The sequence below is a fragment of the Rhinopithecus bieti genome, unplaced genomic scaffold (genome assembly GCF_001698545.2).
Source record: "Rhinopithecus bieti isolate Rb0 unplaced genomic scaffold, ASM169854v2 scaffold_30448, whole genome shotgun sequence".
In the NCBI taxonomy this organism is placed as follows: domain Eukaryota; kingdom Metazoa; phylum Chordata; class Mammalia; order Primates; family Cercopithecidae; genus Rhinopithecus; species Rhinopithecus bieti.
Genome location: NW_016813223.1, coordinates 149,527 through 162,904, shown reverse-complemented (window position 1 = coordinate 162,904; position 13,378 = coordinate 149,527). Strand labels below are relative to the sequence as shown.

The 13,378-nt window shown below is 35.8% G+C and overlaps 1 long non-coding RNA gene across 1 annotated transcript in view; it reads left to right on the top strand.

The window, feature by feature from the left end:
* The first annotated feature begins 1,113 nt into the window (after nucleotides 1-1,113).
* Nucleotides 1,114-13,378, top strand: part of LOC108512566 (uncharacterized) — a 32,937-nt gene continuing 20,672 nt past the window's right edge. The window contains exons 1-2 of the long non-coding RNA XR_001880630.1: nucleotides 1,114-1,241; nucleotides 2,737-3,263. This is a non-coding gene — a long non-coding RNA (uncharacterized LOC108512566). The remainder of the gene's footprint in view (nucleotides 1,242-2,736; nucleotides 3,264-13,378) is intronic.

Here is a 13,378-nt window from a genome sequence, read left to right as displayed (position 1 = left end):
GGGAAATAAATAGAGGGAAATGATGGAGGCTCTAAAGGGAAGTCAAATAGAAAAAAAAATCTCAGATAAGAATAGGAATCACGGTATCAGAAGCACATATTGAGCAGAAATCTGCTCTAAAATATTTCCTGATGGTCTTTCAGCCTTTGCTTGAAGTCTGTCCACAATAGAGTGCTCTATACAAGGGAGGCAACCAGATTTATTATTAATGAAATTACTTAGAAACTATTTCCTTGGTTGGACTGAAATGTGCTTCCCAGTGACTTCTGTTACTTTAGGAGAATTCTGCTCTGAACTACAGAACAGTTCCCTCCTTGTCACTGGAGGTGTCATAGCAGAGGCTAGAAGTCCTGAGTCAGTGATACTCCAGGGAGCTCCTTCCATGGGGTTGGAGGTGGCAAGACTCAAGTCTCTCATTGGCTTCAGGAATTGTTTATGCCTTGGTTCTCCACCTAGGCCACTCTTTCACCTGCTCATGGACTTCTCAGGAAATTTTACAGATTCTTACACACCAAAGAGGATGGGGCAGGAAAGTTTCACTCAGTAATTCAGAGGCATTCACATTTTTTACTTTGTTATAGTTTAATTTTTAGCAGATGGGCTCAGAAATTCATCTATAAGAAGGCCTATGAAAGAGTTTATTTGGAATGTTATAGGGACATACATTTATCTTATATGTTGATAAATGTTTGGCATAACCCATATGTAAGCCAAGTATGAACAAAAGTTTTGATTAGACCTGTTTCTTCCTATTTGGTCACTCTTCCAAGCACTCCAATATCATGATGTTACTTCAGTAGAATTTAAAGAGCAGGCTAATACTGTGTAACTAATAGCATTTAGTTTTGTATCATCTCAGGATATTAATTACAAACAACAAAAGCTCACTCTGGCTGTTTAACAGAAAAGGGGTTTATTAAAATATTATTGGGTAGATTATAGAACTCTTGGAAAAGTCGCAGAACGAGGCTTGAGGCTAAGCATATAGGAGAAATGTCCAAAAACCATACCACAAAAGTAGCCTGGTGGGGAAGCTCTACTGCCACTGCGACTGCTCCACCATTGCTGCATCATGCCAGGAACACATCCTTGCATCTTCAGCTAACAGCAAAAGGGAGCCACCACCCCTGCCAGCAAAATGTCTTCTGCAAGGAGACCCTCTTCCAATTGTTCCTTTCCAGAGCATAGTTCTGACTGGTAGAGCCTCCATCACAGGGCGCACCCTGACTGCAAAACAGACTGTGAGATTTACTTTCTGGGTTCTACCTTGGGGAGAAGGAATACAAGTCTGTAAAATAGTCCTTACATAGTGACAATGTGCGAAGAGTACTGGAAAGCAAGGGAAAAGATTACATATATTTGCTACAAGCTCAAATTGTCACTGGTTTTAGATCCAGGCAAGTTGAGACAACACCTGCAGTGTCAGCCACATATTTGAAGCATCTGTCAGGGCATACAGTTGTGCTAGCTGAAAATGACCTGGATGGATGCTGGGCTTTTAAAAAAAAAAAAAAGAAACAAACGAAAGAAAAGAAAGAAGAAAGAATAGAAACACTTAACACCTCAGGCAGCAGGCTGTACCCTAAAGTAAGGTAGACATAACTATATTTCTTAATTGTGCTATAATGTTGACTGCTAAGATGTTATTATGGGTCCCAGATCTGAGGAATTGTTAGAATGATCAGAGCTGATATTGTGAACTTAACAATTCCACCTGATTATCTCCTCTATATCTTCCATTTACTTTTCTCCATTTCACTGTTGCTACCTTCATTCAGGTACCATCATCTCTCACTCAGACTAACCGTAAGAACCTCTTAACTGATCTTCAACTTCCAATCCTCTATAAGCTAAACACCACACTGCCAAAATGATCTTTCAAAAATACAAAGGCAATTGTGTTACCCTGCCCGCTGTCCTTCCTTCAATGGCTTCCTGTCACACTTAGAAAAAATAGTTGAACTCCTTAACATTGACCAGTAAGGTTCTAATTGTTTGGCTGTTCCCATAAGTCCAGTCCACGCAACACTCCTCTCCCTGGGCTTGGCTTAACAGGCCCTGGTCTCTCTATTCCCGATATGTGCCAGGTTCCTTCTTCCTTCCCAGCCTTCACACATGCTGCTGTCTCAGCCAGGAACTCTCCCTGATGGACTTTCATGTTCCATACAAAGTTCAGGCTAACTCTCATAGATTCTTTCAGATGAGGTTAGTTCCCTCTGTTTTATGCTTTTTATAAATCTGAACAACTCCTTCATGACACATGTAACCATTATACTTAAGTAATTATCAAGGTAACCATTTGTTTTGTTTAATGTCTGCTATCCTTGCTGAATTTAAATTCCATGTGTTATTCACCACTGCTATAGGCCCAGCACCTCACAGTTCCTAAGACATATGAGGCCTCAATAAATATTTCTTGGCCAGGTGTGGTGGCTCACGCCTGTAATCCCAACACTTTGGGAGGCCAAGGCAGGTGGATCACCTGAGGGTGGTGAAAACCTCGTCTCTACTAAAAATACAAACATTAGCTGGATGTGGTGGTGCATGCCTGTAATCCCAGCTACCCAGGAGGCTGAGGCTGGAGAATTGCTGGAACCCGGGAGGCAGAGGCTGCAGTGAGCTGAGATCGCACCACTGCACTCCAGCCTGGGCGACAGAGCAAGACTCCATCTCAAAAAAAAACAAAAAAATTGTTGAATGGTTTTTACAATCCGATTCATTTCTCTTTCCTCCTAGAAATGAAGCCTTGGCCATGCAAGCAAGGGGAGGTGAGATCTGATAGTGCCAGGGAAGGAATAGGGCACTGTCAACCCGCTAACTGGTCCTAGTATTGGCTATGTAACCCTGGACAAGTTATTTTACATTTCTAGACCTCAGTTCAGCAGCTGGAACACATGGACTTTGGATTTCCTTCTTGCTGGAACTTCCTTTATGCACTCGTGTTTGTTACTTACACATGTATTTATCCATTGTTCATGTCTGCTTGTCAGTTTTAGTTACCTCCTACCCCCACCTGTCCAAGGTGCTCTTGTCCTCAGAAGATCCCAGTGGCATGAAGAAAACTGACTTGGAAAATGTTATCCCAGATAAAACTGATCTGGAACACATAAAAAGTCTTTCCCCAACAATTTTGATTCACTTCAATTCCTGAAAACTAACTTCTGACTTTCAAAGAAAATTCCACTTTAGCAACTGTACAGGTACTAACGACAGTTTTCCCTTACCTGGAAGAACAGCCTTGGAGGAGAAAACACGCCATGTCTGTATGGGTGTGACAAAGGCTACTTTTTCTAGCACTCCTGGGACTCACAGAGAAGGCATTCATCAAGGGGCGAGATGAAAGCAGACTTAGATTTCATATAGCCAATTCTTGCAGTCCATGTCAGTAAAAGTGAAAAAGCACAGCAATAATGCATTGTCTCGTTAAGGCTAATGTGAGTAAGATAATTCAAGTATGTGGATTTCTGGTAGTGTAATTTTATCTCAACAAAGAACTGAGAACAATGAGAGAAGTGAATAGAAACCATAATCCCATCATAACAACCCCTGGAGCCTCTGAGCGCAAGGGGGATCTAGAATATTTCCAAAGTCCCCTTGCAGTTAGTTAATCTCCTCCCAAAGGCACTGTTCAGATTCCTCACCATAGGTTCATTTTCCTTATTCTGCATTTCCGTGACTAGTAATGTTGTTAAGCACGTTTTAATATGATTTATATAAATAGAATCATACAGAACGTACTCTGCTGTGTTTGGCTTATTTGCTAAACATAGCGTCTTGATACACATTAAATTCCTGCTTTTTTAATAGTTTCTTTAGTTTTCTTAATATTAGGCAGTATTTCATTGTATGAATTTTCCATAATTTATTGATTTACCTGCAGATGGACATTTAGATTATTACAATTTGGGGCTATTTGAACAAAGTTGTTATGAATATTTATGTACAAGTCTTTTGTGGACATGTTATTTCTCTTAAATGAATATTTAGGGGTGGAGCCTCTTGGTCATAGCATAGTTGTATGTTTAACTTTATAAGAAACCACCAAATTGTTTTCTACATTGATTGTGCCACCTTGCATTCATACTAGCACTGTATGAGAGTTCCAGGGACTCCATCTCCTTGCCACACTTGCTTTGTCATTAATTTTAATATTAGCCATTTTTGTGGGTTTGAAATAATATCTCATGGGGCTTTTTAACTTCATTTTGCTGACTGATAACATGATTAAGGATTTCACATGCATTTTGGTCATTTATACATTTTCACTCAGACATAAATGTGGGTCTATTTCTGAGTTCTTTGTTTTTCATTTATCTATATGTGTATTCATACACCAAAACCACACATTCTTGACTGATGAACACTGATAGTAAGTATTGAAACCAGATGGTGTGAGACCTACAATTTTGTTTTTTTCCACTATTGTTTAAACTTTTTTAGATTCTTTGAATTTCCATATAAATCTTAAATTTGGTCCATTAGTTTCTCCAAAAAAAAGCCAACTGGGATTTTTTTAAGGATTGCAAGGAATAAATAGATCAATTTAAGAGGACTGATACATTTAAAATAGTGTGTTATTCAATATGTGAACATATATCTCTTCATTTATTTGGGTCCTGTCTAGTTTTTCTCAAGATTGTTTTATAATTTTCAGTGTAGTGGTCTTACAAATTTTGTTAAATATATTGCTAACATTTTATCTTTTATGCTGTCATAAAGTTATTTCTAAATTTTATTTCCAATTGTGTGGTGATGGTATATAGAAATATAATTGATTTCTATATATTGATCTTGTATTCTGCGGCCTTGATAAAGTTACATATTAGTTCCAATATATATTTCTATAAGTTTCTTAGGAATTTCTACATGGGCAATTATGCCATTTGAGAGTAAAGACATTTGTGCTTCTTCTTTCCAATCCATGCTTGTACTTAGTTTTCTTACCTTATTGCACTGGCTGGAACTTCCAGGAAATGTTAGAATAGAAGTGGTAAATTGGGATATACTTGCCTTGTTTCTGATACTAGGGGAAAAATATTTCACAATTAATATAATGTTAGCCATAGGTTTTTCATAGATGACCTTCATCACATAGAGAAAATTCCTTTCTATTCCTAGTTTGCAGAGAGTTTTATCCTCATTGTGTGTTGAATTTTGTCAAATGCTTTCTCTACATCTATTGAGACAATATAATTTTTTCCTTTATTCAGTTAATTTGGTGAATTACATTGATAATATTAAATAAACCTTGCATTCTATGACAAATCCTCTTAATACATTGCTAGACTAAATTTACTGATTTTTCTTAAGGATTTTTGCTTCTGTGCTCCTGAGAAATACCAATCTGTAACTTTCGTTTCATTTAACATCCTTGTCAAATTTCAATATCAGGGCTACGTTAACCTGAAAAAGACTTGGTGAATATTACCTCTTTCTCTGTTTTATGAAAGAAATTATGTATGATTGAAATTTTTATTTCTTAAGTGTATGATCTAATTCACCAGTTAATCCTTTCGGACGTGGGGCGTTCTAAATGGGAAGGTTTTAAACTATGGGTTTTATTTCTGTAATAATTATAGAGATTGTCTCAGTCAGGGTACAATGAGAAGAACAGAACCAGTTGGAATTGTACTTCAGAGGTTTACCACAAGGGCTCAATTTACATGATTGCAAAGGCAGCTAGGCAAGTCTAAAATCCAGAGGTCAGGACATCAAGAGGGTATGCTGGAACTCTGTCATGGGCTAAAGCTGTAATCCACACAGAATTTCTTCAGGGAAGTTTCAGCTTGGCTTTTAAAGCCTTTCAACTGATTGAATCAGACCAGCCTATATAAACCGGGATGTTCTCCCTTACTTAAAGTCAATTCATAATGGACTTTAATTACATCTACCTTCACAGCAACACCTAGATTAGTATTTGATTGAGTAACCAGGGACTGTCACGCAGCCAAGCTGACACATCAAAAGACTGTCACAGGGCTGTCAAATGTTCATTTCTTTATGTGTTAGTTTTTTATTTTCAAGGAATTTGTGCTTTTAATCTAACTCGTAGAATTCAATATGAAGTTGTTTATAATATCCTCTCATTTTAAATTTAAAAATGTCACGCCTATCATTTGTGAAATGCTTTCTATTCATTTTAAATATATAACATCATCGTGTGTGTGAAAGTACTCAAGCCAAAACTAAATAAGGATGATAATTTTAAAGTAATGATAGTAGTGATAATAATAATTTTTAACACCTAGGATTCATCTCTTATTCCTCTTTCCTCACCTCCCACATACTCCTTCCTAGATCCCAAGTTCTGCCTTAAGCTTGTTATCACTTCTCATCTTCTCATTATCTTCAATGTTCTTACCCTAATTAGAGCCACCATCATCCTCACCTGAACCACTGCAGAAGTTTCCTATCTTGTGTCCTGATTTCTATCTTGTCTCCTTATTCCTATCTTGTGCCACAGCAATCCCATATCAGAACAACCACAAACAACCACAGCAATCATATAAAATATAGAGAAGATTATGTCCTCCCTGATTGAAATGATACAATATCTTGCCATTGTAGCTAGAGAAAAATCTGAACTCCTTACTGTCCTACAAAGCACTTCATGCTGTGGCACTGACTCTTATGCTGACTTCATCATATCTTTCTTTCCTTGTTCACTACGTTGCAGGAATATTGGCATTCTGGTGGCTTCCTTCCCTTTAAAGTAACCTTTTAACTGACTAAAATTGAAGTATAAATTCATAAAACCTCACCAACTGCAGGTATACATCTCAATAAAGCTTCATAAGCTAAACAAACATGCAACCAATGCACAGATGAAGAAATAACATGTTACCAGCATCTCAGAAGCAGTCCACCTGGGAAGCAGGTCCTCAGAAGCAGTCCCAGTCACTACCAGCCCCCAAACATTACCTTTTCCTGGCATCTAACACCATACATTCGTTCTTCATGTTGTGAACTGTACATAAAGGGAATCATAAAGTATGAACTCTTTGGTGCCTGGATTTTTTTTCCTCAAAATTGTGTTTGTGATATTTCTGGCATGTATAGATTGTTCATTCTCATTGCTGTATAGTATTTCTCTATGAGAATATACCACCATTTGTGCATCCATTTGATTGCTAAAAGACATTTTAGTAGTTTTCAATTTTGAATTTTAAAAATAGTACTAATTTGAATATTCACGTACTTATCCTTTTGTGACTATATGTACACACTTCTGTTAGGTACATACCTAGGAATATAATGACTGGGTCAGAGGATAGGGATATGCTTAGCCCTAGTGAATACTGTTAACTTTTTCAAATTCTTTCTACCATCTATTATTCCTATCAGCAGTGTATGAAAGTTTCAATTGCTCCACACTCTGACCAAACTTGGTATTGTCTATCTTTTTTCTTGTTAACCATTTTGGTGGCTATGTGGAGATAACACGTTGTGATTTGAATTTGCATTTCTCTTATGAATGATGAGATTAAATTCTTTATCATATGTTTATCAGAAATGTGGAAATGCCCTTTCATGAATTGTCTGTTCAAGTTGTTCAGACATTTTTCCATTTGCTTATTTCTTGTTTTTGTTGCTGTTGTTGTTGTTGTTGTTGATCTGTAAGTAGGAATACATATGTGTATGTATTCTGGGAACAAGCCCTTTATTAAATATAGGTATTACATAAAGCTTCTCCATCCCTGTGGCTTGATATTTTGCAGTCTTGGTGGTGTTTTGATAATCAGAAATTTTACTTTTAATGACATCCAATTTGTCATTTTCCACCTTATTGGTATGATTTTTATTACCTGACTAAGGAATCTTTCCTATTGACAAGATCTGAAGACATTCTCCCAGAGTTTAGAATTTTGGTTTTGGATGTGTAATACATTTTTATTTTCTATAGGTACATAATATACATATTTATGGGGTACATGTGATGTTTTGTTACACACACAGAATGTATAATGATCCAGTCACAGTATTTAGAATATCCATCACCGTGAGCATTTATCGTTTATCTGTGTTGAGGACATTTCAGTTCCTCACTTCCAGATATTTTGAAAGATACAACACATTCTCATTAACTATAGTCACCTCACTCTACGATTAATCATTAGAACTTATTTATTCTATTTAACTATATGTTTGTACCCATTAACCAACCTCTCTTTTTCCCCACAACCCTATGCACATACACCCCTTTCCCACCCTCTGGTAACTATCATTTTATTCTCTACCTTTGTGAAATCACCGTTTTTAGCTCCCACATATGACGGAAGATGAGGTCATTGTCTTTCTGTGTCTGGCATATTCTATTTAACATAATGACCTCTATCCAGTTTCATCCATGTTGCTGCAAATAATATGATTTCCTTATTTTTGTGGCTGAGTAGTATTCCATTTTATGCGTGTGTGTGTGTGTGTGTGTGTATATATATAAAATATTTTCTTTGTGCATTCATCTGTTGATGAACTCTTAGGTTAATTCCATATCTTTGCTATTGTAATAGTGCAGCAGTAAACATTAGGATGCATAAATCCTTTTGATATACTGGTTTTCTTTCCTTCAAATAAATACTTAGTAGTGGGATTGCTGGATCACATGGTAGTTCTATTTTTAGTTATTTGAGAAATCTCCATACTGTTACCCATAATGGCTGTATTAATTTGCATACCCACCAATGGTGTATGAGAATTCTCCTCATCCTCTCAAGCATCTGTTATTTTTCATCTTTTTTAAAATAGCCATTCTTACTGGAGTGAGGTGATATCTCAAACTAGTTTGCATTTCCCTGAGAATTAGTGATGTTGAGCAATTTTTCATATACTTGTTGGCCATTTGTATGTCTTCTTTTTAGAAATGTCTGTTTAGATCCTTTGTCCACTTTTTAACAGGATCATTTGTGTTTTTTTGCTGCTGTTTGAGTTCCTATATACCCTGGATATTAGTCTCTTGTTGGATAAATGTTTTGCAAATATTTTCTCCCATTCAACAGGTTATCTCTTAACTTTGTTGATAACTTCCTTTGCTGTGCAGAAGCTTTTTAGTTTAATGTAATACTAATTGCCTATTTGCCTGTGCTTTTGAGTCCTTAACCATAAAATCCTCACCTAGACCAATGTTCTGGAGTATTTCCTCTATTTTCTTCTAGCAGTTATATAGTTTAGGGTCTTGCATTTAATGTCTTTAATCCATTTCAAGTTGACTTTTGTATATCATGAGAGATGGGGTCTAGTTTCATTCTTCTGCATATGGATACCCCGTTTTCCCTGGATTATCTATTAAAGAGGGTGTCCTTTTCATGGTGTATGTTCTTGGTACCTTCATCGAAAGTCAATTAGCCCTAAATACATGAGTTTATTTGGGAGTTCTGTATTTTGTTCCATTGGTTTATGTGTCTGTTTTAATCCTATATCATGCCATTTTGGTTACTATAGCTTTGTAATATGTTTTGAAGTCAGGTAGTGTGATTGATATGGTTTGGATGTTTTGTCCTCTCCACATCTCATGTTGAAATGTGACCTCCAGTGTTGGAGGTTGGCCTGATGAGAAGTGTTTGGATCACGGAGACAGATCCCTCATGAATGGTTTGGTGCCCTCTCCATGGTAAAAAGTGAGTTCTCATTCTGTGAGTTCATGTAAAATCTGGTTGTAAAACAGTGTGACACCTCATCCCCTCTTTCTCTCTTGCTACCTCTCTCACTATGTGACAAACTAGATCCCCATCACCTTTCACCATGATTGATTGTAAGCTTCCTGAGGCCCTCACCAGAAGCAGATGCCAGCACTGTGCTTTGTGTACAGCCTGCAGAACTGTAAGCCAAAATAAACCTCTTTTCCTTAGAAATTACCCAGTCTCAGGTATTCCTTTATAGCAAAACAAACAGCCTACAGTGATGCCTCCAGTTTTGTCTTTTTTGCTCAGCATTCCTTTGTTTATTCAGGCTCATTTTTGGTTCCATACAAATTGCAGGGTTTTTTCTATTTCTGTAAAAGGATGACACGGATATTTTGATAGAGATCACATTGAATGTATAGATTGCTTTTGGTAGTATGGTTATTTTAACCATGTTAATTTTTCCAATGCATAAGCATTGAATCTCTTTCCACTTGTTTGCATCCTTTTCAATTTCTTTCATCAGTGTTTCATAGTTTTCCTGGTGAAGGTCTTTCCCCTCTTTGGTTAAATTTATTTCTAGCTATTTTTGTAGCTATTGTAAATGAGATTGCTTTCTTGATTTCTTTTCCAGATAGTTTGTAATTGGTGTCCAGAACTGCTACTGATTTTTGTATGTTGATATTTTGTCCTGCCATTTTACTGAACTTGTTTTATAGATCTAAGAGGATTTTGATGGAGTCTTTGGGTTTTGCTAGATAGAAGATCAGGTCATCTGAGAAGAGGGACAATCTGACTTACTCTTTACCAATTTAGATGCTTTTTATTTCTTTCTCTGGCCTGATTACTCTGGCTGGAACTTCTAGTACTATGTTAAATATGCATAATGAAAGTAGCCTTCCTTGCCTAATTCCAGTTCTTGGAGGAAGACTTTAAACTTTTCCCCATTCAATGTTATGTTAGCAATGGGCTTGTGTATGGCCTTTATTTTGTTGAGGTATGTTTCTTCTATATGTAATTTGTTGAGAGTTTTATCATAAAAGGATGTTGAATTTTGTCAACTGCTTTTTCTGCATCTATCGAGAGGATCACTTTATTTTTCCTTCATTCTGTTTATGTGGTATATCACATTTATTGACTTCCATATGTTGAACTATCCTGGCATAGTTCAACATAGATAAATCTCGATTGTGGTGTGTCATCTTTGTGAAGTGCTGTTGGAATTGGTTTCCTAGTATTTTGTTGAAGATTTTTGCATCTATGTACATCAGGAATATTGACCTATAGTTTTCTTTTTTGTTGTTGTGTCCTTGTCTGGTTTTGATATCCAAATAATGCTGGCTTCATACAATGAGTTAGGTAGAATTCCCTCCTCTTCTAGTTTTCGGAATAATTTGAGGAGAAATGGTATTAGTTCTTTCTAAGTTTGGTAGAATTCAGCAGTGAAGCCATCATGTCCTTGTCTTTTCTTTGCTGAGAGAATTTTTATTACTGATTCAATCTTGTTACTCATTATTGGTTACTCATTATTGGTCTGTGGGTTATTTTTTAAAGTTCTATTGTTTTACTGTTCAAATTTAGACTGTAATCCACCTGGAACTAATTTTTGCTTACGATGTAAGGTAGGGGGAGGTTATATTTTTTTTTATTCCATAGGAATATAGGAATATCCAGTTGACCTAGGCACCATTTATCAAAAAGGCTCTACTGCCATGTAGTCATCCTTCTCATATATCAAGCAATTATATATGTGTGAGTCTGTTCCTGGAGTCTCTAGTCTATTCCATTGGTCTATCCTTACACCAGCAAAATGCTGTTTTAATTACTGTAGCATTTACATCCAGTAGTTGAAATACTGTAACTTTGTTATTGTCTAAGAACTTCTTGGCTATTGTTAGTTATTTGTCTCTCCAAATACATTTTAAAATAAGCTTGTCAAGTACTACCAACAAAATTATGTCAGAATAAATATATGATAAATACAAGCTAATTTTAAAATTGAATTTTTAAATAAGCTTGACAAATTCTACCAAAAATAATAGCACTACAATTCATACACATTGAATCTATAGGGTAATTTGGGTATAACATATTTTACTATTGAGTCTTCAAACTAAGAACATGTGACATTTTTATTTCATTTAAATCTTCTTTAATTTCTCCCAATAATGTTCTACAGATTATAAAGATTTTGCACATCTTTGCTAAATATATTCATATATTTGGATAGTTTTGACATCATAAACTTTATAACTTTTAAATTGTCATTTTGATGTTGATACAAAGAAATGCAGTTAACTTTTATACATTGATTTTATTTCTAATGATAAATTGACTTTTTAGGTTTCAAAGTTTACAGTTTTTTTCTTATTTTTGACTTACATAATTATGTATTATTTAAATAAAGACAATCATATTCTTCTCTTTCAATCTTCAGACATTTTATTTTTTTCATGGCTATGACTCCAGCTAGAATCTCCTATGGAATTCTAAATAGAAATGAAGATAATGAATATCCTTGTCTCATTCCAATCTCTGGGGTAAGCATTCAAGATTTTACCATTAAGAATAAAGTTTGTTACATATTTTTATAGTTACTCCTTTAAAGAAACACTCTTCTATTTCTAGTATAATCAGAATTATCATGAGTTGTTGTTGAATTTTATCAAGAACTTTTCCTGAATCTACTGGGATTTTTATATAATTACCATTTTCTATTAATGTAGTAAATTTCAAAGATGTCTTTCCAAATATTAAGCTAATCTTGTATTCCTAAAATGTAATCAGCTTGGTTGTTATATATTATTATTTGCTGTATCTCACTTAATTGATTTACTTACATTTTGTTTAAGAATTTTTTTATTAGGTTGATGCAAAAGTTATCGTGGTTTTTGTCTTTTTTTTATTATTATACTTAAAGTTCTGAGATACATCTGCAGAACATGCAGTTTGTTACATAGGTATACATTTGCCATGGTGGTTTGCTGCACTCACCAACCTGTCATCTAGATTTTAAGCCCCACATGCATTAGGTATTTGTCCTAATGCTCTCCCTCCCCTTGTACTTTACCACCCCTTACAGGCCCTGGTGTGTGATGCTCCTTTCCCTCTGTCCATGTGTTCTCGTTGTTCAACTTCCACTTATGAGTGAGAACATGTGGTATTTGGTTTTCAGTTCCTGTGTTAGTTTTCTGAGAATGATGATTTCCAACTTCATCCATGTCCCTGCAAAGGACATGAACTCATTCTTTTCATGGTTGCATAGTATTCCATGGTGTATATGTGCCACATTTTCTTTATCCAGTCTATCATTGATGGGCATTTGGGTTGATTCCAAGTCTTTGCTATTGTGAATAGTGCTGCAATAAACATACATGTGCACATGTCTTTGTAGTAGAATGATTTATAATCCTTTGGGTATATACCCAGTAATGGGATTGCTGGGTCAAATGGTATTTCTGATTAGAGATCTCTGAGGAATTGCTGCATTGTCTTCCACAATGGTTGAACTAATTTACACTCCCACCAACAGTGTAAAAGTTTTCCTGTATCTCCACATCCTCTCCAGCATCTGTTGTTTCCTGATTTTGTTTTTTGTTTTTTGTTTTTTGTTTTTTGTTTTGAGACAGAGTTTCACTCTTGTTGCCCAGGCTGGAGTGCAGTGGCGTGATCTTGGCTCATTGCAACCTCTGCCTCCTGGGTTCAAGTGATTCTTTAAATAATGTGTGGTGGTGCATGCATGTAATCCCAAGTAGCTGGGA